At 43.6% G+C, this 22,299-nt stretch overlaps 3 non-coding genes across 3 annotated transcripts; 1 reads left to right on the forward strand and 2 right to left on the reverse strand.

Annotated features, from left to right (window-relative positions):
* Positions 1–995: 995 nt before the first annotated feature.
* TRNAP-UGG (transfer RNA proline (anticodon UGG)) lies at positions 996–1,067 on the reverse strand. The gene has a single exon. It is a non-coding gene; the product is annotated as a tRNA-Pro (tRNA).
* Positions 1,068–6,235: 5,168 nt separating this feature from the next.
* On the forward strand, positions 6,236–6,330 carry TRNAI-UAU (transfer RNA isoleucine (anticodon UAU)). The gene is made up of 2 exons: positions 6,236–6,273; positions 6,295–6,330. It is a non-coding gene; the product is annotated as a tRNA-Ile (tRNA).
* A 636-nt stretch (positions 6,331–6,966) lies between these two features.
* On the reverse strand, positions 6,967–7,038 carry TRNAP-CGG (transfer RNA proline (anticodon CGG)). Its single transcript has one exon. It is a non-coding gene; the product is annotated as a tRNA-Pro (tRNA).
* Between the last annotated feature and the right edge of the window lie 15,261 nt (positions 7,039–22,299).

Below are 22,299 nucleotides of genomic sequence, written 5' to 3' on the forward strand. Positions count from 1 at the left end.
GCCCCGTAAACCTCCCTCAATACAGAAAAATAAAATGCGTTATTATCCTTTTATTTTTCATTTGATCAGTGGGGCTGCGCTCCTCTGCCTCAGTGGAGGAACTAAGGTTGCTTCAGGTTAAGGAGGAATGTATGTGTACCTGCAGAAAGTTGCACTCTTTCCAGGGCATCCATCCGGACAGTTAGGTCTGAAGTACCAGTTTTACATCACCCACCCTTGTAATTTCCTGAATTCTGAGCATTACATGGAGCGTTTCATGTGCCGCTTAACTCTTTCTCTTTCCTGTGCCTCTTGTAAAACAACGTATCCATGCGCCCCACTTAGCTCTCTCTCTCTCTCAATGCAATCGCATTGTCTCTGTAGCTCAGCTTCTGCCATTGTTTTTCGTCCATGGTAAAACTCTCTCTCCCCCCATCCCCCTTCAGCTACAAGGGAGTAGAGGGCCTATTTTAATAATTATTTCTTACTTAAGTCTGAGGGGGAAAGCGGTGACTATACAGGAAGAAAGCGATTTAAATTGTCAGTGCTTGGTATTACAGGTCTATATCAACTGTACGAGAAAATGTGACTTTTATATGCGAAAACTACATTACCCGTGATCCTTTACAAAAGCTCTCTCCCTCCTCCTTTCCGCTTCTGCCATATTTACCCCTCCCTCTCCCACGCAATCGCATCATCACTGTAGCTCAGCTTCTGACATTTTTTTCGTCCAAGGTAAAACCAAAGCAAAAGCCCTCCCTAAGAATACAAAAATATCCCAGACCATAGCACTGTTTTTATTCACCCACAAGTCAGGAACAAAGCTTAGTATGAATATTGTCACATAGCTGTCATTCTTCCAGTTTGTGAACTCGGAAGTATGACAATCCGACCACCCGTATTTATGTAAAACGAAGACAGACAAAAAATGGGTGCTTCAAATTTTCTTGATACATTTAGAAATAGTAGCAGATAATTTAGAATTTGTAAACACACTGGCCCCTTCCCCAAAAAGAGGGCTCGTCCGGGATTTGAACCCGGGACCTCTCGCACCCAAAGCGAGAATCATACCCCTAGACCAACGAGCCAGTTGAAAGCTGATGCTCAAACTTCCGTATTTATAACCACTCACACAAGTATGTAGTTGAATTGTAGGGTGATAATGGTAAGAGTTAAGTGTTTTTTAACATTATTTTATAGTCATATTATTTTGGGTTCCTGACAGATCCCCATGTGCACTAATTTCTTCATTCTTACTGGCTAATGACAGGTAATAGGAGAGCCTAGAAATAACAGTGGAGTCTCGCTGATTCAGAAAAATAAACCAAAACTGTACATAAAAACACCTACAGAATAAACAGAGGTCCTACCTCCTCAAGAAAGACCAGCATGACACCCTATCATTATTTTTTAGGTCTCACCTAGTATACAGCACATGCATTGCCTGTTGTAATACATATTATGCTTGAAGCAGCTGTGCATAATTGTTTGAATTATATGCAACGTGTATTTATTTCTACGTTAAAAATGCTATTGCAGACATATGGCTACCAAGTTTAAGCAGCGGCATCGTTTCTTCTTTTTTTAATATTATACCATGTACTTGCAATAAAATATATTTTTTAAAATAGCTATCGCGTCTGTTTGCCAAGGCTAGACCTATTGGCTTTGTGATTGGTTATTTATGATTTTTAGGTCACGCCTACTCAATCGCACAGCTGTATTAATTGAAAAAGACATATTGTGGTCTTACTAAAAACATGTAGGGGCTTAGACCCTGCACATTGCTTAAGATTGGTTGGCTTTCTTGTTACTCTCGCGTGCCTGCTTCTTATTCATGTCCCTGCTTGTCTATCTTCTCTTTACAATTTTGAATGGCTGGCTTCTATGCCCACAGCTTGCTTTTCAAACACTATCATTTTCTTTTCGGTTAAGCACTCCATTAGAGTGCATGTTTTTTCCAGCTGTCTCCCTCGTATGATACCCTGCTTTTACGCTCTGTATTGTTCTCTGCCATCCATGTGCTCCTGCATGGCCAGCCATGTTGCGCTTGGACTTGTGTATTTTCCTTTATCGCTTTCTCATCCATTTGCTTCTCCCCTGCCCATTCTGCATTGTTCTCACTCTTGTTCCTTCTCCCCACCCCTGCTTCTGTGATGCTTTTCTGCACCCATACCACCAACTCTCGCTAGTTGCTTCTCCTCCCCCACCACCGCATTCCTTGCATTGCCTGTTCACCTGCTACATGGGGTATGTGGGTCTCTCGCCTGTGGCTTCCCCTCTCACCACCCGCGTCCTCTGCGTTGCTTCTGCCCCCAATCACTCGTGTTGTCTACACCACCCTGCTGCTTTACCCGCCTGTTTTTTAAAAAAAACACAAATACTTTTACCCGGTTTCTCTCTTCTTAGTTACTAATCCAACTCGCATCAGTAACTAAACATGAAAAAAATCACCCACATTATATAGGTATTTTCACGCCTACAAAATGACACAGGCTACCTAGGAGGAGAAGCACCCTGGCGGGAAAGAAACAATGCAAGGGAAGAGAAACACATGAGTGTGAACACAAGATGGAGAGGGTAAAGGAGGATCCCATGGGCGTGAGAGAGAAACACAAAGCATGGCAGAGAAGGGAAGAAAAGTACATCAGGGAGACAGCTGGAAAAAACATGCACTGCCATGAACTATTTAGCTAAAAGAAATGTAGTGACGAAAAGAAAATAGTGCAGTTGCACAAGTACTGGAGGCCATGCTCTGGAAAGAAGTAAACATATGAAAAGGAAAGAAAGCCCACACTAACTTATGAATAACAGGCAAGTAAATGAAAGTTACAATAAAGCCAAACAACGGTAAGCAATGGGTACCAAGCCAACCACTGTAAGCAGACAAGTCTTTTTTTTGCAAAAAGGCAGTTTGTGCTGCCTGGTAGGCGAGAGCTTACAAGGACCCCCTACACTGACAGCAACCAGAACTCCACTGCCATTAACAGTGCATCTGCCTAATGGTAGCAAGCCACAACCTAAATACTATAATAACAAAAGGCCCTGACACCAGCGGCAAGCCAGGGCAACTACTGGTTTAAGAAAGGGGATCTTGTACACTAGAAGCAAGATAGAACTCCAGTACCACAAAAAGAGGAATTTTGAGGGGGTATTAAAAACATATGGTTAAGATGTGATTCCATGAATGAGGGGGAATATCAGAGGCCACTCAATATATTTTATACCATATTGAGGCAGGACTGTATCTATCTGTATCAGCCTCTCATTTAACAGCTGGATTATAGCAGATATTTTATGGTAAGATCCTGCCCAAATCGTCGACAGTTTGGGACCAATGGAGGTCATGGTGAGGGTACATGAAGACCCCCTTTCAGACAAGAGAAAGTTACTTTGAGAGGTTGGATTCGTGTGGCATTGCTTACAGGTAAACTTCTATACGTAATCCTGAATTGTTTGCAGATCCACAGAGATGCAGTGAATTCGAAATGCTGGATCAAGTGAAGAATTCCGGATTCATACCTTGGTTTCCCCGGTTCTGATGTTTGATGCTTGACTGTTAGACAAGATCTCCCAAATGACTTCAAAACTAAATGAATCTTTCGGAAATTCACAGAGTGAATGCTGCATTTGACAATGCTGCTACTATTTGAGTTATAAGTGCTTCGCTGTTGATAGTCGTCCTATGAAACATGCAGCAAATTCCTGAATAGCAATTTTAAATATATCTTCCTAGACATATCCATATGTCAGCAGCAGATAGTTATCTGTATCCAGCGAATATCTGGGAAGTGTTTAATATTTAACAAAAGAGACCAGATAGAGCCAAATTCCCACTGTACAAAAAGATCTTTATCTTGAAGAAGCAAGCAGACCATGTTCTCGTTAATCTGTATTCCTTCAAAATAAAGTTAATGGTGAGATCTAGGCGAAAGGCTTGAGGTTTGCGGCGGATCTTAGTACTAGGGGGTTACTGTTAGGCTTTAGTCAAGTTTGGAGTTTAAAGTACCAGCTAGCAATGGGAGCAGGGTTAGCTTACATGGGTTTCTTGCTACGGTTATGGTCAGAAAATGGACTGGGGTCATGGAACCAGTGCAAGAGCCCTGAAAACTCATTCTGCGATGCACTGGCAACACTACACTAGACACCCTGTGTATCATTGAGCAATGCCCCAGAAACATTAAAGCATCATCTCAAACCTCCACCATTTATGAACAGATTATGAGATCCCTACGGAATAAGACAAGAATTAACTTCGCAAAGAGTGATAAAGAGGCAGTTGGTGGCTCATGAAAGAGATCCCAGGAATAGGATGGATTCACCACAAGTTAAGCTGTTCCCAGATTAGTATGTGGAGTCTTTTAACGACTTAAGGAGAGGAACAGCAGGTAGTAATCCCTCATGAATAGCATGTCAGCCTTCCAACAGCGAATGAAGAGACCTCACAGGTGAGACAATCAATGCCCCGATAAGACACCTCAGGGGTGACCCTTCCATTGACTCGTGAAGATACCTTGCAGGTGAGCCTTCCATTGACTCATAAATACACCTTGCAGGTGAGCCTTCCATTGACTCATAAAGACACCACACAGTGACTCTTCCAGGGTTCAAAAAGAGATCTCACGGGTCAGCCTTCCAATGACTCATGAAGAGATCTCGCAGGTCAGCCTTCCAATGACTCATGAAGAGATCTCGCGGATCAGCCTTCCAATGACTGATGAAGAGACCTCTGAGGGGTCCTTCCATGACTGATCAAGAAAGAGATCTCGCAGGTCAGCCTTCCAATGAGACCTATCAAGTGACCCTTCCATGACTCATGAGGAGACCTCGCGGGTGACCCTTCCATAGCTGATGAAGAGATCTCGCTGGTCAGCCTTCCAATGACTGATGAAGAGACCTTGTTGATGAGCCTTCCAATGACTCGTGAAGAGATCTCGCGGGTCAGCCTTCCAATGACTGATTAAGAGACCTTGTTGATGAGCCTTCCAATGACTCATGAAGAGATCTCGCGGGTCAGTCTTCCAATGACTCATGAAGAGACCTCTGAGTGGTCCTTCCATGACTGATCAAGAAAGAGATCTCGCAGGTCAGCCTTCCAAGGTCTGATGAAGAGACCTCGTTGATGAGCCTTCCAATGACTCATGAAGAGACCTCTGAGTTGTCCTTCCATGACTGATCAAGAAAGAGATCAGGTCAGCCTTCCAATGAGACCTCTCAAGTGACCCTTCCATGACTCATGAGGAGACCTCGCTGGTGACCCTTCCATGGCTCATGAAGAGATCTTGCGGGTCAGCCTTCCAATGGCTCGTGAAGTGATTGCATGGGTTAGGCTTCTATGGCTCATGACGAGACCTTGCAGGATTGGTATGGAGTCTCCACATGAAGAGTCCCCTAGTTCTAGCATGGAGACGCCTCCAAGTCCCAGGGCCTCTAATGTAATTTCATGTGATGCTACAAGGCTTGTGGTGTCATTTCCAAAGCTGTTGTCCCTATGCCAAGCCAGGGGTTTTAGAACCTGGAAAATCCTACCTCTTATTGGTTAAGGAATATTGCTAATTTACAGCCAGATTCATCAATGTCCCGATTTGCGAGTCCTTAATAGCGATTATTAAGGAATCGCTATTAATGACTCGCAAAACGGGATTCATGTAGAAATCGCAATATTATTTGCGATTTCTACAGCTTCCTTATTTGCGATTAGCAAATTTGCTGATCGCAAGTAAGGATGCGATTTCAAGGGTGCCAGGGGTGTCCAAAGGACACCCTGTAGCACCCCTGAAATGTAAATGTATACTGATGTTGCGCACACACATGTCCAAAGGACATGTGTGTGTGTAACATACAACTTAGAAAAATGCACTAAAGTGCATTTTTCTAAGTTTTCGCTATTTACCACAAAGTCAGACTTCGCAGTAAATAGCGGCCGAAAATAGCGATTTCGCAATTCAAAAATGGTTCATGAAGTGCATTTAAGGAATCTCAAATAGAGATTCCTTAAATGCAATTCCTCGCAATTTAGCGATTTCGCAATTTGCGATTTTTGCATTTGGGGTGATGAATCCCAAATGCAAAAATTGCGCTCGCAAAGGGCCAGATTCTCAGAATCTGGCCCTTTGCGAGCCGATTTTACAATGATGAATCTGGCTGTGTGTTCTCTTAGAAGTAATAGCGAAAGCAGTTAATGCAATGTATTATGAGTACCTACTACTGCTTTGACTTTGGATACGTACACTCAGTATTATCTTGTCTTCAGCCAGCTCCAGTGGCGCAATCGGTTAGCGCGCGGTACTTATACAGCAGTACTTGCCGTGAGAAATGCCGAGGTTGTGAGTTCGAGCCTCACCTGGAGCAGTCTGACTTTTTATGTACGTTTTAAATAAACAGAAACAATGAAAAATGCAATGTTTCCCTGCGTCATAATTTCCCCTTACGTTTCCTTCTCGCCACGTTGTAGCACTGTTCCTTTTCCATCTGCATTCCCAGGTCCCCTCCCCCATGCCAGCGTGTGTTGTGGCTTTGTTGGCTTTCCTCTCACCCCTGCTTCTGTTGTTGAAAGTAAAGACGGTTTTAACCATTTCCGAAAATTGTAATAGATGTCCCAAAAAACATACATTCACCCCACATACATGCCATTCACAGATGTGCTTTTTTCCAGTCGAAAGAAGTACAAGGATACGAGAAACGTTCAATTAAAATTAGTTTATCAAATATTATTTAATATGCCCGCATCAAAAAAGATATGACGTACTCGAAATAACAAGTATTGTAAGTCATGTTGCAACAGGGTGAAAAAGCTTTTTGCGGTTTTGGCTTTGAAATGTTCCCATGCCAACCAAATCACCACCTCGTGGTCTAGTATTAAATAACAAAAGTAACGTGAAACTGTACTTTGCAATAAAAGTGCAGATGTTGCGTTGTAATGACACAATAACAACTGTTTAAAAATCACTCTGATATAAGGCATTCCAGAAATATCTAAAAACGTATGGGCTCGTCCGGGATTTGAACCCGGGACCTCTCGCACCCGAAGCGAGAATCATACCCCTAGACCAACGAGCCAGCTGTTCAGATGTCTCGATCCGTGACTTTTAAATCCCAGAACTGCAACATGACTATGCGTTGAACTTTCTAAAATATTCCACTTTCCTGATTCACTCATCGGTACAGGGCGCTGGGAATCCGAGAAGAAATCCAAATAAACGTACACACATATCATTCTTTCCCGTTCGAAAGAGCTCCCCTCCCCTTTGCGCACCCCATGTCTGTAGGTGCACACATCTTCCCCACGCCTCAGTTCCCCTCCACGTAACCCTGTCTTCTATTAAAGCCTCGCCCGCTCTTTCTTTCTCGCTACCCACTTTTCTTACCCAGGTCCCAGAACTGTTGTCTTGTTCTGTTTATTTCCGTCTCGTCTGCAATGAAGAGCTCCCCCCCTCCCCCTTCCTTCTCCCCCCCCTTCCTTCTCCCCCCCCCCCCTTCCTTCTCCCCCCCCCCTCCCTCAACTCTTGTCCAACTTCCAAACCCGTCTGGATTCCCTTCCCAGTGGCTCCCACACGTCTCCAATGAAAAGAAGGTGTCTGGTGCAAGTGAGATATTTATTACTTCAGCTGCCCTGTAAAATTGCCACTGGTACATTATATTGCACCACCCAGCCCAGTCCTCATTGGGTCCCCTCCCCTTCCAGCCTCTTGTCGAGTCCAGTCCAATTTGTTAAGTCCAGAGAGCCCTATTCCTTTCTAGCCCTTTGTGTACCCTTGCCCCCTTCCAAGCCCCACTGCACCCCTGTCCCCTCCCTCTTGTAGCCCCTTCAAGATCTCACACCCCATCCCTTTACACTCTATGCTTCTTTACCTTCGTCTCCCTCTCTGCTGCCTCGAGCCCTGGTTCCCTGCCCCTGCTCCCTCTCTTACTAACTCTATAACCCAACCCCTCTCCCTCTTCCACTCCCTACCCCATGTAGCCCCCCTGTCTCCTTCATTCCCCTTCTACTTAGGGTGCCCAATTCGTGGGACCCAAAAACCGGGACATTTCACAAAAATAGAGGAAGGACTACACATTTACGTCAATAAAGTGGCAAAGAATGACAGCCCTCATCTCCATAGAAACACAGAAGCGGCACTAAGAAAATAAATAAAAGATCATTTTTAGACCCAGCATCATACCTGTTAATTCAATTGTTTACTCATAACAGCTGCTTACTAGCCCTGCTGTGGAACACCTAAAAAAGTGCCTCTCACTGTTTTCAGTTTAACCCCTCAAAAAAACGGGATATGAGCCACTTTAACCGAAAACTACCGGGACAACTGTTGAAAAACCTGGGACCGTCTGGGCAAAACCGGGGCGCCTGGTCGCCCTACCTCTACCCCTATTTGGAACCTCTGCTTCTCCCCCACGCTCTCCCCTTTCCCTACCCCTTTGAATACCCTTCACCGTTATTAACCCCCATAGCCCCCTCTTTACGCCTGCCTTGCCCCACCCCTACATATCTCCTGTTCCCCAAACATTTCTAACCCCCATCTGGGTCCTCTGCAGCCCTTCCCATGTCAGGGTCCACTCTCTGCCCATTCCCCGCCGATGCCCCTGATAAAGCGCGCAGGTCACCCTACTATATTTTCACCAATACTCACCTGGACAGATAATTCAATTACACATTTCTTTAATAAGGTAACCCACACTCTACTAACAGTTTATTTTATTTTCACTAATTCCTATACCATTGACTTTACCAATCCTTGTCACTTGGTACCTGTGACCACATGGATCAGGGAGTTAGATGTAAATACGACAGTCAAAATACCATAACATTTGCACTCATAATAACCACAGACTCGGGGAAGGTTTAAACTCTTTATCTAATCATCATCAAAAGTCATAAGCCACAAATTAAAAGCAATTAGACTGTCAATAACCAAGATTAGAAACAGTGTATAACTATGCAAAATATATAGTATGCCAACCATTTAGCAAACACGAAATAAAGGGAAGGTAAGAACAAGGAACATGCTATTTTGAGAAACAGACTTTTGCAACTTGTCTAAAGGAGGGTAAAGAAATGGAACATACTAAACCATCAGCTTACGTAATTATCGACAGTTTGGAAAAAGAGAACACAATATGCAATATCGAAACTCAATTTTAGCACATAACTATTGGGAAGGTAAAAATTGGAACACGCTATAAATTCAGATAATCAAGCTTAACTCCTTAAAGGGAGGGTAAAGAAAAAGGAACAGTTATGCAACCATGAAAGACATTTAGCATTTAACTAAAGGATGGGTAAGAAATATGGAACACACTAATGAACGGAAAAATATGAATTTATCATTTACTAAGGGAGGGTAAGAAAAGGAACATATGCAATGAAAGCATTAGCATTTTAGGGAGGGTGGAGAAAAGGACGCAAATTATATTGACAATTACCCACACAGATTTATATTTACCTAGAATGGTGTGAAGACCAACCCTGGCCACGGGTCAGTTGAAAAGGACAGAAGAACCCCAGAGATTTCAGGGCCAGTATGCCAGCAGGTGCAGATCAGAAAATCAGGTCAGGATAACCCCAGAATTTGGATCAGGACCGGACCACCTAAGGTTAAGACCAGCACCCGCAGTTTCGGTTGCAACGCCTGCGCTACTCCCTCTCTGCAAGGAATCAGCCAAAACCCCAATTGGGTTACAGCTTTCACCAGCAAAGTGCTTCGCCAGCACTTCAACTTTCCAGAACCCCGAATGGGTCAACGAACCTCCCGACAGAGTGCTCCGCAGCCCTCTGCTCTTTATCACCTATTGAGTGCGTTGGGTCAGTGACAGGTCAGCTATTCGGACAAATCGGACACTTTTTCTACCTTAACCTACGCTAGTTATACTGTTTTCCAGGTCAGTGTACCACCCCCCACATGTTGCAAGTGTAAGGATCTCCAATTTTGTTTGGACAAAGTAGGAGGACGGGTCATCACACCATCTAATACTTAGAATTTTGCCGTCTCCTATTCAAATTTATGTTCACGCCCACCAATTTCAGGTTCAAATGAAGTCTTCATCTCATATAACATTGGATGTTCTATTGACAAATACATTGTAAACTTTTGAGTTCATCTGGGAAGGATTCCAGGAGCATCTTCTCAGTCAGTCAGCTCCTTGGCTATAGTCCAAAGGTCACTTGTTCCTGAGACTAGAGAATCTCGCGCAGCCTCAGTTTCAACAAAGATGGAGTACAGCGTTACCAGACAGGACAAGTTTCAAAGTGTAACATGAAATGGAAAAGAAACAGTTTTAGAACACGGAATAAATTAATACACTGTATACCATGAATTTCTACACTATACCCATTATTTTATAATAGACTGTAGCATTAGGATTAGGCAGAACAAAAAGCTTAGCAAAAGCAGCAGTGCAAGCCTCTCGCATGTGAGAACACAGAGCAGCCATATTAACACTAATGCGCAGATGCGACAGATTTCCCTCCAAAGCTGCGAGTACGTCATGTCACGGGGGTATGACAGATGCATGCGCAGTAGAAATTCCCACGTAGCAGCGGCCATTTTAAAGGCAAGCGTATTAGGATTAGAGAACACATAAGCAAGCTTCACTCGGATACCCAATAATGATGAAAAAGGGCGAATTAGTAAGACAAACATGTTGATTACATAGTTAGGGTTATTCGAGGTTCATGAATTCAAGCAAGTCGCTTCTCGTGCGAATCCTTGCTCCATCACCCCCTAACCGGGCCCTGCAAAGCACTGCTCTACATTGATCTGTGTTTATGCAGCAAGCAGCATGAAAGAATACTGGGGAAACAACTAAGGTTTTTAATGCACCTACTGCAAAGACTTCTGTTTATTCCGCTGGTCACATATTTGAGAAATGCCCCTTGATCAGCAGTCTTCCTTTTATGCAGAGCCCCCTGGAGGCCAAATAACAAGAAATCCTGCTCCCCTCTCCAGCTCCTTGAAGACAAAACCTGCTAAAACGTTTAACCCCTTCCATGCTGATGACGAACCCCAGCCGTCATGCACTACGGTGCTCGTGTGCTGATGACGGCTGGGGTTCGTCACGGCCCGCCCCTGTTCGTGTTGTTTACAGCACACCAGGGGAATCACGGCCGCATGGAAGGGGTTAAAGGCAGTGCAGGGTGGTGACTTTTGCAAAATGTGGGGTGTAAAAGTTGGGGGTGAGCTTTACTCAGCAAGCAAGCAAACCCGACTGACATACAGACTGAAGGTACAGCCCAAATAATTTTACTTGTCTTTGTCAGTTGTGATGGTGTGTCAGAACTGCAGAAGTACATAGTGTACAGAAACACCTGAAGTACTCCTATTTTCGCAGGTTTTCTCTTGCTTTTCTGGTGCACAAATAGCCCAGAGCCCTCTGCCTGTCAAAAGGTATGCGTTCAAATAATCTTGCTGCACATTTCTGTAGCCTTTAATATTTGATAGAATACAGCATTTCAAGTACCATAAATACCAGGTGTGTGAGCACTGCTATTTATTTACAACCTGGGGGAAAACACCCTTTTTTCCCCTAAAGCTCCTCATACAGGATCGACCAACCTTCTAAGCACTGTATTATCTGAGACACGAAGTCATTGATATAAACCATAAACTGCACTCTGACTGTCAACAAATTGGTACAGAATAAGTGCTGCTAAAAAGCCAGTAGTGTTGGAGAAGAGTCAGTCATGTGGCAGGAATGTGCCACCCCACCATAGGGACCGTTTAGAGGCCCCATGCCGTCAGTCGATTTCACTAATGACTGTGTCCTGTGCTAGAGGCTTTACAGAGGCCAGGAACTGTTTGTTGAGTGTTCTACAGATCCCCTTAAAACCTAGCAGTTGAAGTGCATAAATAAGCATTGGTAAAGTCACAAACTCTTACCTACGAGAGCTTTTGGCTTTTTCAATGTTTTGTATCCATGTTGTACAGCAGCAAGGCTCCTGTGCAATATGGGTGGAAGTTTGGAGAAAAAAAACCTAACACTAAGACCTATGTGCTGGCAGTGTAAAATAAACAGACCTTCTCAGTACTGCTGGCCCTGCCAGATTCATAATCCTGCTCACAAGCATACTTGTTCGCCTAAAATTTTTGACACCAGAGTCTCAAGTGCTGTAATATCCTGTTAAGTATACTCACCCTGCAAAGAAGCTCTGGAAAAATCAAATTAACTCCCTTGCTCCAAAGTGCTGGCACTTTCAGACTCATGATGCTGCTCAAAAGTGCAGACACTGTCCAGATTCACAACTCTGCTCAATAGTGCAGGCAGTGTCCCAATTCACAATCCTGCGTAAAAGTGTAGGCACTGTCCTATATAAAGTAAGCAGTGGTAATGTCTTAGTGTTATTAAAAGTAGCCACATTTTTGCCGAAGCGCTGGTGTTGTCCTGTTAAAGGTACAGGCACCCTGCTCATCCTTCCATCTGACACACTGCTTTGCCTACCACCATAACAGCCTTCCTCAGAGTTGCAGATTCTGTGTGACTAAAAAGTAAGGAAGACAAATACATCGAAATAGGCCTGAACGGGAGCTGCTGTCTGGGGCTTATGGTGGGTGGTGTTTGGCTGGTGCAAAGTGTGGGGTTCATCCATGCTGAGGGGCCACGGACCCCAGGGTTATCAGGCTGGCTATAATATGTAGTCATTTGAAGGGTAATGTATAAACACTGCTCAGATGTACAGATATTTTGTAAACTGCTGAGCTTTGAAAAAAAAGCAGTACTCTACTGTATAAACACAGTGGGTCTATTAAGTCCAGAGAGTGTGTTATTTTACTTCATTGTTTATTGCAAGAGTCATCTGGTATGTGACGCCAAGAAATCCCTTGGGCTTAAAGTGTGCTGTACAAATGTAAGAACCATGTAATGATACGTTGTAGGCACCTAGTTGACTACCTGCTGGCCAATGCATCTGCTGTATTGGTCTGTGTATAACCCCAGGATCATATCTACTACACTGTTCTTAATCCTTCTGAAGGCATTGAAAGACCCAACAATGAGATGGGTAAGAGTACATCCTGTTGCACCAGGGCATTGCAATTTAAGCAATATATATTCACTCAGATGCTATTGTGAAATGGAAGTGACACTGTTGGTAAGCACATAAGAGTGTCACAACACACTATTTATTTCAGATGTGCTACCAGAACCTGCCCTAGCAGATGTCTTTCCTGCAGTGTGGTGCATCCATTTTTAAAAAGCAAGTATTGGCAAAGCAAAAAGATCTAGCTTATGCAAGAGCCATTGACCGTATAAATGTTTTTAAGTCTCGCCTAGGCAGCGCATGCGCTGTCTCTTCGAGACATGCTGTATCTGGAATATGGGCTTTAAGCACTGCCCATCTTTTTAATTGACTCCTTTGACTGTTCTTTGTAAATGCCTGTTTTTCGTTAGTTAGTTTCCTTAGTAGTCCCTCCTTTTCTACTGTTGTATCTTCCCATGAGGACTGCCCCTGTTACATGTGCTCTTACTCTTTATGTTTTATTACATTTTGTGAAGCACTCTTTTTTGCTTGCGTCAGCTGGAACTCAGCTGATGGCTGCGTTTCCTTTCTTCTGCGCGAGTCACGCCCACCAATTCATTTTCATCTCTCCCGTTGGAGTGCCCTCCCTCCTCCCACCACTACTTCTTGTACGTTGCCTGCCTCAGCTCTGAGTAGTGGCACCGAGAGGGCAGAGAGAAAAGGCAGCCCCTCCTGTCGTTGGCTGCTTTTTATTAATGTTGTTTTGCTCGCAGCCCGGAGCTTAGGCACGCGCCATGCATATTCATTTTCATCTCCTCATTGGGGTGACCTTCCATCACCACTTCCTGCACGTTGCTTGTCTCGGCTCTGAGTGACTGCACCAACAGGGCAAAGAGGAAAGGTGGCCCTGCCCTTCGTTGGCCGATATTTTATTGAATGTTGTTGTGCTCGCAGCCCGGAGCTTAGCAGAACTACCTTGTTACTTCAGATTGTCAAGCAATGGCTCGCAATGGCCCAGTAGAGTACCAGGCTTTGTGTGCACAGGAAAACCTCCTCATTGTATGTCGCTCATGTCAGACTCGGACCCTGGTGCCCCAGCAGGTAAACATACCCCCCATGTGTCGTTTTTGTCTGAGTTTGTTGGACATCTGCCAATAATGCAGCAATGTTGAAGGACTGGTTACACTTTTTACTCACAGGAGAGACCTGTTGCCCCATGAACAAAGGGGCATGTCTGAATTTTGTTTTCCAAACAGTAGATGTTGCAGCACTCAGGATAATGTGCTGCATGGCTAAATACTTGTAAGGCCCCAAAGGCAAGACTGATTACATTGCAAATGCTCGTTTAGCCATGTTGCTGTGCAGTAAGGCTGAAAGTATAGAAAAAAAGTGCCATGACGCGGTCAGCGCTGGCCTACCCATTTCGCTTTTTTACTTCAGTTTTATTTGAAAAATGCATCCTTCACAGTGAACGGTTGCTGCCAAACAATTTAATGTTGAGATAAAATCAATGATAAAAAAATTCTCTTTACAATAATAATACGCAATCAGATTCTATGAAACTAACTTTTTAATGTTTCATGAAAATGACACACTTAACAACTCATCTGGTAACACATTTTCTGTCAAGAAGAATACATATTTGTCACCATTAAGCCTCAAATGTCTCAATGACTTAAAACAATATATAGGTTCCTGATCCGTACAGACTAAATAACCAATGGCACACATTTACATTTCTTTCTGATACCCGGCATACTCCTAATTTGACTCTACCTTAGTTATGACCATACAGGAGCCCCATCCTTCCCTTTCAGATAGAGGCAGTTCATTTTTCGATATTAACAGTTCAGGAATGGTTGTTGTAGGAAGGTAGGATCTGACTACATGATTACCCCCACTTTTCGCCTGGTGTTATGCTGGTTTTGACTAGTTTGACTGGGATCTTGCTAATCAGGACCCCAACCTATCTGCTTTCTCCCTAAAATGTTATGCCATGTACTTTGGTACACTCAAGATTGGATACTGGGGTACCCTTATAAGTCCCTAGTATGTGGTACCCATGTACCCAGAGCCCTCCCATGGGCTGAAGCACGTATTATGCCACCCATGAGAGGCCATCCAAAAGGAACTACAGGTGTGCTACTGCAACCTGTGTAAGCTGGTGCAAGCACCACTTACTTTAGATATAGGTTCACTATATCTATAGGTCATTACACTTAAAAGTTATAAGTCACCCCTATAGCATGCCGTAACAATCCTAGAGGGAAGGGTGCTGGGTTTTATGTGAGAGGGTGCCCCTGCATAAGCAGAGCCCCTCTGCAGCCTTCGGAGACCATTCTCTTGGGTTGTCTGTGACTCAGCCAGACATATAGGTAGAAGTACATTATAATATCGCAGTAAATGCTATCTCGAAAATGGCTAAAACAAAACATGTTGTGTTTTGTATCAAACACCTTGGAATCACATACCTAAACACCGGTAACCGGTGTGGGAGGTATGATTCCACCTTTCTGAAGCGAGATTCGTGGGGTCACTGGTCTATCCGGTCCCAGCCTTCTTGACCCAGTCAGCACAAAATGTATGCTGATGACCAGAGACACATTTCTACCCTCCTGCTGCTGAGCCAAGCTCAAGCAGAGGAAGGCAGCACAATAGGCATCCTGTCAGAGGGAGGTGTGACCACCTCCCAGACAGGATTTAGTGCATTGGGGCTGGGTGGGTGCAATCTAAGAGTGCCTGAAAGTCTACACCTGGGGCACATTTGGTTTCCCTGTGCATAGTCTGGCTCAAACCAGTTCTGGGAGCCGTTGGCTCCTGCGCTGGCGTGAAACTGGACAAAAGACATGGGAGTAACCTCCCCCCTGTCCTGACCCTCCCCTAGGACGGTCCCCTGAATCTGTCCAACCCTCTCCTGTGGGTACAAAAGGGGTTACCTGACTGTAGCTGTTTAGATTTTACGTGGACAAGATTCTACAAGAAGAAACCACTGACCTTCAACCGTCTGGACACTCTGGACTTTGCTGGACTTCGACTGGGCCCGACTTCGTCTCCCTCTCCGTCCAAAGTTTTGTCTGTACCCTTGCAGTAAGGACAACTGAAGAATCTCCCTTGGGGTGAAGGAGTCACTCTCCTGTATTCACAGGCACCTCAACGCAACTGACCAGTCTGCTGCTCCCAAGCTCCTCCGGACTCTGAAGACTCCAGCAACACAAGAGGTGTGTTTCAAAGAACCCTGAGGAAAATTGCTATCCTGATTTGGCCGATAATGCCCATTATAGGCTGAATCTGTGCTAACTCCTAAACCATTAATGAGGGTATTCCAGGCTTAGTTGGCTGTCATGCTTAACAGGAGGCAATAACCTACAGTAGTAATTGTGTTACCATGGGTTTTCTATTCTGATATAAAGTCTGCACATCTAGTAACAGGGTTACAGATTAATTTTGCTCATTTTGCTCCCTGCAGTTACCGTGCCTTACTGATGGCAATGAAAAGTACTTTTTGTTGCATGATGTGATCATATACAGTAAAACCACATTACTAATAGTAGTATTGCTCACTCTAAATTCATGGAAATGGAAAAATGTAAGGTAAATTAGTTACTGTTTTCCCACTAAAATCAGATTGCCACATCCTTCTAAATAACCCTTGCCGTAATAGCAACGGCAGAACAAAATACCACTGATCTCAGTGGCCTGGTAGTTATAAACATTGTGTGACAGTATATTATTGTTTCCTTTTGCAATGCTAGTCTAAAATATTCATCTAAACAAGCAGTGGCAAAACCAACAGTTTTCCCCTAAGCAAATTTTACTGGCGTTGTCAATGTTTTTTTGAAGATGTTGCAGAGCTGCGCCATCAGCTGTGCAACTTGGCTCAAAGCAACTAAAAACAAAGTGCTATGCATGGCTAGAGTTGGTTGTCACAGCACTTTTTTTAGTTTACTATATGCCATGCTGCACAACATCAGTGCTGCTGTGCAAGATCTGTAAAAAAAAACTTTAACAAAACCAAATAGTTCTGCAGGAGCTATTGGGGTTTGATAATGTTTTTAAAGATGGAACACAGCAGCGCGAGCTGATGTGCAACATAACTTATGGTAAATAAAAACAAAGCGTTAGGGTGCGGCTTGCGTTGACCGCATCATAGCACTTTTTCCGTTAACTTTAAGTCATGTTACACAGCAGCCCGCACTGGCGTGGAACATGTTTAAAAAAACATTGACAACATCAATATGTCTCGCATAGATGAAACCTTTTTGCTTTGCCAATGCTTGTTACAGGGGTTGGTGGCATGGTGAGCAAAAGAACGATGGATTTAACCCAGATCTCGCCTGGGAGTGAATGTATGATTTATTCAGCATTCCGTCCATCATTTGTTTGCGTAGCACTTTTCACCCGAAGTGGGATGGGTATGCCCAGACGTGGGTCCCTTGCTCGCTGTGCCACTGGAATCAAGCTAGCCTGGCTGATGAAGGGTAATACCCATAAACCGGTCCCAGGATGCTTGCTTCTGGTCCAGGAAGGACCTGGCTTGGCAGTACGGTCTGGACTGTTCCCATGAGGAACAGGGTCAAGACTAATTTGCATATGTCCGGGTCTAAACTGGGTTGGAATGGTGAGCAAAAGAACGAAGGATTTAACCCAGATCTCGACTGGGGGTGAATGTATGATTTATTTAGCATTCAGTCCATCATCTGTTTGTGTAGCAATTTTCACCCTAAGTGGGAAGGGTATGCCCAGACGTGGGTCCCTTGCTCACTGTGCCACTGGAATCAAGCTAGCCTGGCTGATGAAGGGTAATATCCAGAAACCAGTACCAGGATGCTTGTTTCAGGACCAGGGAGGACCTGGCTTGGCAGTTCGGTCTGGACTGTTCCCATGAGGCACAGGGTCAGGACTGATTTGCATATGGCTGGGTCTAAACTGGGGTGGAATGGTGAGCAAAAGAACGAAGGATTTAACCCAGATCTCGACTGGGGGTGAATGTATGATTTATTTAGCATTCAGTCCATCATCTGTTTGCGTAGCAATTTTCACCCTAAGTGGGAAGGGTATGCCCAGACGTGGGTCCCTTGCTCACTGTGCCACTGGAATCAAGCTAGCCTGGCTGATGAAGGGTAATATCCAGAAACCAGTACCAGGATGCTTGTTTCAGGACCAGGGAGGACCTGGCTTGGCAGTTCGGTCTGGACTGTTCCCATGAGGCACAGGGTCAGGACTGATTTGCATATGGCTGGGTCTAAACTGGGGTGGCATGGTGAGCAAAAGAACAACGGATTTAACCCAGATCTCTTGATTGAGGGTGAATGTATGATTTATTCAGCATTCTGTCCATCATTTGTTTCCGTATTACAGGAAGCCAGCGTTTCACTGCTCCATCAAGGTCACTTCTCCTTAAATCTTAACCAGCCAGCAACCCTTCCCTTTGTTACTTTTCTACAAACTATGTGAGACTCTTTTGAAGCTGGTTTCGCTTTTCTACAATGGAAAAAAGGAGCTTTTATGTTTTTACTCCTCTTTTCCATAGAATTTGTCACAAAAACTCAAGCTAAATTAATTAAGAAACCACCTCAAGGTAGTCAAGTAAACTACTCAGTGTAGTGAGTTTGACAGGCAGCCTCAGTAATGGAGAAGGTTGGCTGTAGTCCAAGGATTGTAGATTTATACAGACGTTTGGAGTTTTTAAAACATTTGTATTCTCCCCCAAAGATTTCTGCGTGTATTCCTGGGAAGCCGCTGCACTCACAGATTTTCTGGACCACTTACTACTTTTAGGCATGCATAAATGTGCAGGATTTACATACCGCAGTGTAAATGTTTATCAAAAAGACATTTGTGCTTTTCCCCCTGTGTTTTATAAAGATGTTGGAAATAAAACAAAGTGCTAGGGTGTGGCAATTGTTGACCACGCTATATCGCTTTTTTTTCTTTAAGTCATGTTGCACAGCAGCCAGCAATGGTGTGAGATACCTTAAAAAAATATTAACAAAGGCAAATAGTTCTGTGGAACCATTTTTTAAAGGATGTGGCGATAAGCCCAGACCTGACACCTCTGGAACTGGCGAACCAGGATCAAGTCTTGGCATCTGCTCAACATCCTTTGATTCTGGGCAAATGACTAAAACTCCCCATGCTTAAAAATAAAAAATGTATGTGGCCTTGTATAAAGTAAATGGCGCTGATGTAAAGAGCTCCAATACTTTTAGGTTGAGTTTGTGTTATAAACTGCAAAACTTTTTTTTTGTTTTTAAGTACCAAGAGGGAGGAAGGTGGGAAACAAAGGTGGAGGGGTGAATGTGTTAAAGAGAACAACAGGGATGCCTAAAAGTATACAAAATAATTACTTAAGGAGCTTGTAGTTAGTGGAAGGACACTGGCCACAAGAATCAGTACTTGCTTCATGCTCCATGGCAGGGACGAAGACTGTAGATCAGTAGGAAGCCGGAGGCGCCGACCAATACAAACAATGATAGGAGTGACGTGGGAGCCAATAATACTAAGTAATGGGCAGGCTCCAACCTTTAAGCTTTTTTTTTAATATAAAGAACAATAACTTTTGCTGACAGCGCATGCGCACTGTAGGAGAAACCTGAAAAGTATAAAGATATTTTCGGCTAATGAGAGATCCAAACCACAAGCCCTGACTTCTGGTGTTTCACTAGGTTCCATTTTGAACCCCTTTCTTTTTAACATCTTTGTCCACTAGTTGGCAGACTTAGTAGAGAATTGAGGTCTCACCCTTTTTTCATACCCCAATGACACACAGATTATTTTTTCTTTATTATCGTCTCAGAACCATGACCCATCTTTACTGAATCTGGTTCTGGGAAAAATTTCCTCATGGATGAATAAAAACGCACTCACTCTCAATGATGACAAGACTGAGGGAATGGTCCTGGGTAGTAACGCCTCCCTTTGAGGGCCGAGACACTGTCCGGAATCCTTCGGGACTCTGACCACCCATCTACTAAAGTTAAAAACCTCGGCTTTCTTATCAACGATACACTTTCTTTGAAACCACAGGTGACTAAGGTTACGGCCACCTATTTATAAGTCCTTCAATGGCTAATAAAGATTCTTTGGTTAATTCTCCTAGTGGCTCAAAGGGCTGTAATTCAACCTCTAGTCATATCCAGATTAGATCATGGCAATGTGCTGTACCTGGGTGCAGACAAGACTTTGATCCACCGCTTGCAGATTGTTCAAAATGCTGCTGCTAGGCTGCTCTTCTGATTACCAAAATAAGCTTCATTCTCTCATCTGTTTTAGGAACTGCACTGACTCAAGATCTCTAAATGCATTGAGTGTAGGGCACTGTGGGATATGATGAAGGCCAAACATGGCTTAGCTTCTCGATACAATCAGGAACTGGTAGTTCCTTATCAGCCTATTCCACATTTGTGATCCTCGAGTCATGCTTTGTTTTCTGTGGCAAGGTTCCGTTTAACCAGCATGAAGGGCCACACTTTTGCCTACCTTGATTCAAAATTGTGGAATTTTCTGCCTGCTGATATTAGGAACTGTATTTCATTACTTGTCTTCCGCAAAAATAGGAACAGGTGGCTATTCTAGATCCTTGTCCTGGGACACCCTATCTGCATCCATCTTACGCCGGGAAACCCTTTGGAGTAGCTATGCGCATTACACATTTCCAAATAACAATACTAATATAATGCATGACTAAGTGCAAATAAAGAAAATGCCACTACATGATTGGTAAAATTTGAAGTCACTATTTCTAGTGATATGACTTGTAACTTTGGCTGTTTGCTTTGGTTTAACTGGCAATGGTGTATCACTTGTTTTTGGCTAGTGATTTTTTTTATAGGATATTACCGTCATTTTAAGTGCTGTCTGACTAACTAAAAGTTAGCGGATCAACCATATGTGATCATGGTCGCAAACATTTAAAACAAGTATGCAGTAATGTTAATAATAATTAATATTACTGACAAACTCTAAAAGAAACCTTACTACTCTCACTTCAACTTAAAAATATGTCAATGTAAGCTTAGTAATGATAACATGCTACATTTTGCAAAATAAATCATAATTTAGTGTGTCAGTAAGATTATGAGTAATAACCTGTGGTGTGATAATTATGTTAACTCAGTTGGAAGTTTCGTCTTGCTCATGGATTAGATAGGTGTCAGAAATGCATCAAAGTTGTAATGTCTGCTAATGCTGTGCAATAATGTAATAACTGCATCAATCTAAATTTGCTGGAACCATAAAATGCAGTGATACAGAAACTGCACACATACCATTCTGAAAGCACTCTATATGCAGTCCGAGGGATTTTACAAAATTTATTTGGGTTACATTATAATACGGTTAGGATTTTTTGTGGCAAACAGAAAGATGGTGCTTCTTTTCTCGCAGGCTCTGAAGGCTAAAACAGATGTGTCATAATTACATTTTGAGTGTACATGCCTACACACGGATGTAATACGATCCTATTTCTTAAAATGAAGTGCAGGGTGGGTGAATGAGTTGGTGAGGTGTGAGTCTACCACCTTTGTTTATCTATGTGTCCTCTGTGCGAGCGTCTTTAGTAGGGTTAAACTAAATGAAAATGAAATGATCTATTTAATATGTCTCATGTTACAGTCTGTGCTGATCTAAGCAGCGACAGCAACTCTTCCCTGCCCATTCTGGTGTTATAGGTATGGTATCACATAAAACTCTGAAACACAGCTCTCTGCTGCTTGTCTGGTCTGCCAGGGGAGTTTATTTTTAGGTCGAGCCTAGTGCAGCGCGCATGCGCTGCTCTATGGGAGGCTTCTTATGAGCACTCCAAACTTCCCCAAAACTTCTCCGTGTGGGTCTGACAACTCCCACACATTCTATTGGTCTTTGTGTGTGGCTTTCATAATGAAAGCACACAAACGGTCAAAGGCAGGTGCATGTCCCACCTCTGCTCTAAAGGTTCACTCCTACGGTATTTTGCTCTCAGGAGCGAGCAGCAGCGTGCAGGGTGCCAGCTGCATTCCTCCGTTGTCGTGGCCGTCGTGGATCAGGTTACTAATTAAACACAGTGCGGTCGCTTTCTCTTTCGCGGCCGCGCTTGTTTAATCAAATTGCTTTTTTGTGTTCAAAGCACTAACTCGCCATGAGCTTGCGTACCTAAATATTTTCTTTTTTTCTGACTCCGTTACAGTAAGGGATCTTTTGTTTCTTTTCATAATTGCTCGTTTAATCTCAGATTTGGCTGAAGGAATGCGTTTTGCGGAAAGATAAATTAAGCTGTGTAATAAAATTTGAGAAAGCAATGAGGCGCACATGTTTTTGTTCAGCCTCAAACTACCGCCCAGGTCTTTGGAAAACATATTTTGGCTGCAGAGCTGCTGCTTTACTGGCAGCGTCTG

The sequence above is a fragment of the Lissotriton vulgaris genome, chromosome 12 (genome assembly GCF_964263255.1).
Source record: "Lissotriton vulgaris chromosome 12, aLisVul1.2, whole genome shotgun sequence".
Taxonomy (NCBI): Eukaryota; Metazoa; Chordata; class Amphibia; order Caudata; family Salamandridae; genus Lissotriton; species Lissotriton vulgaris.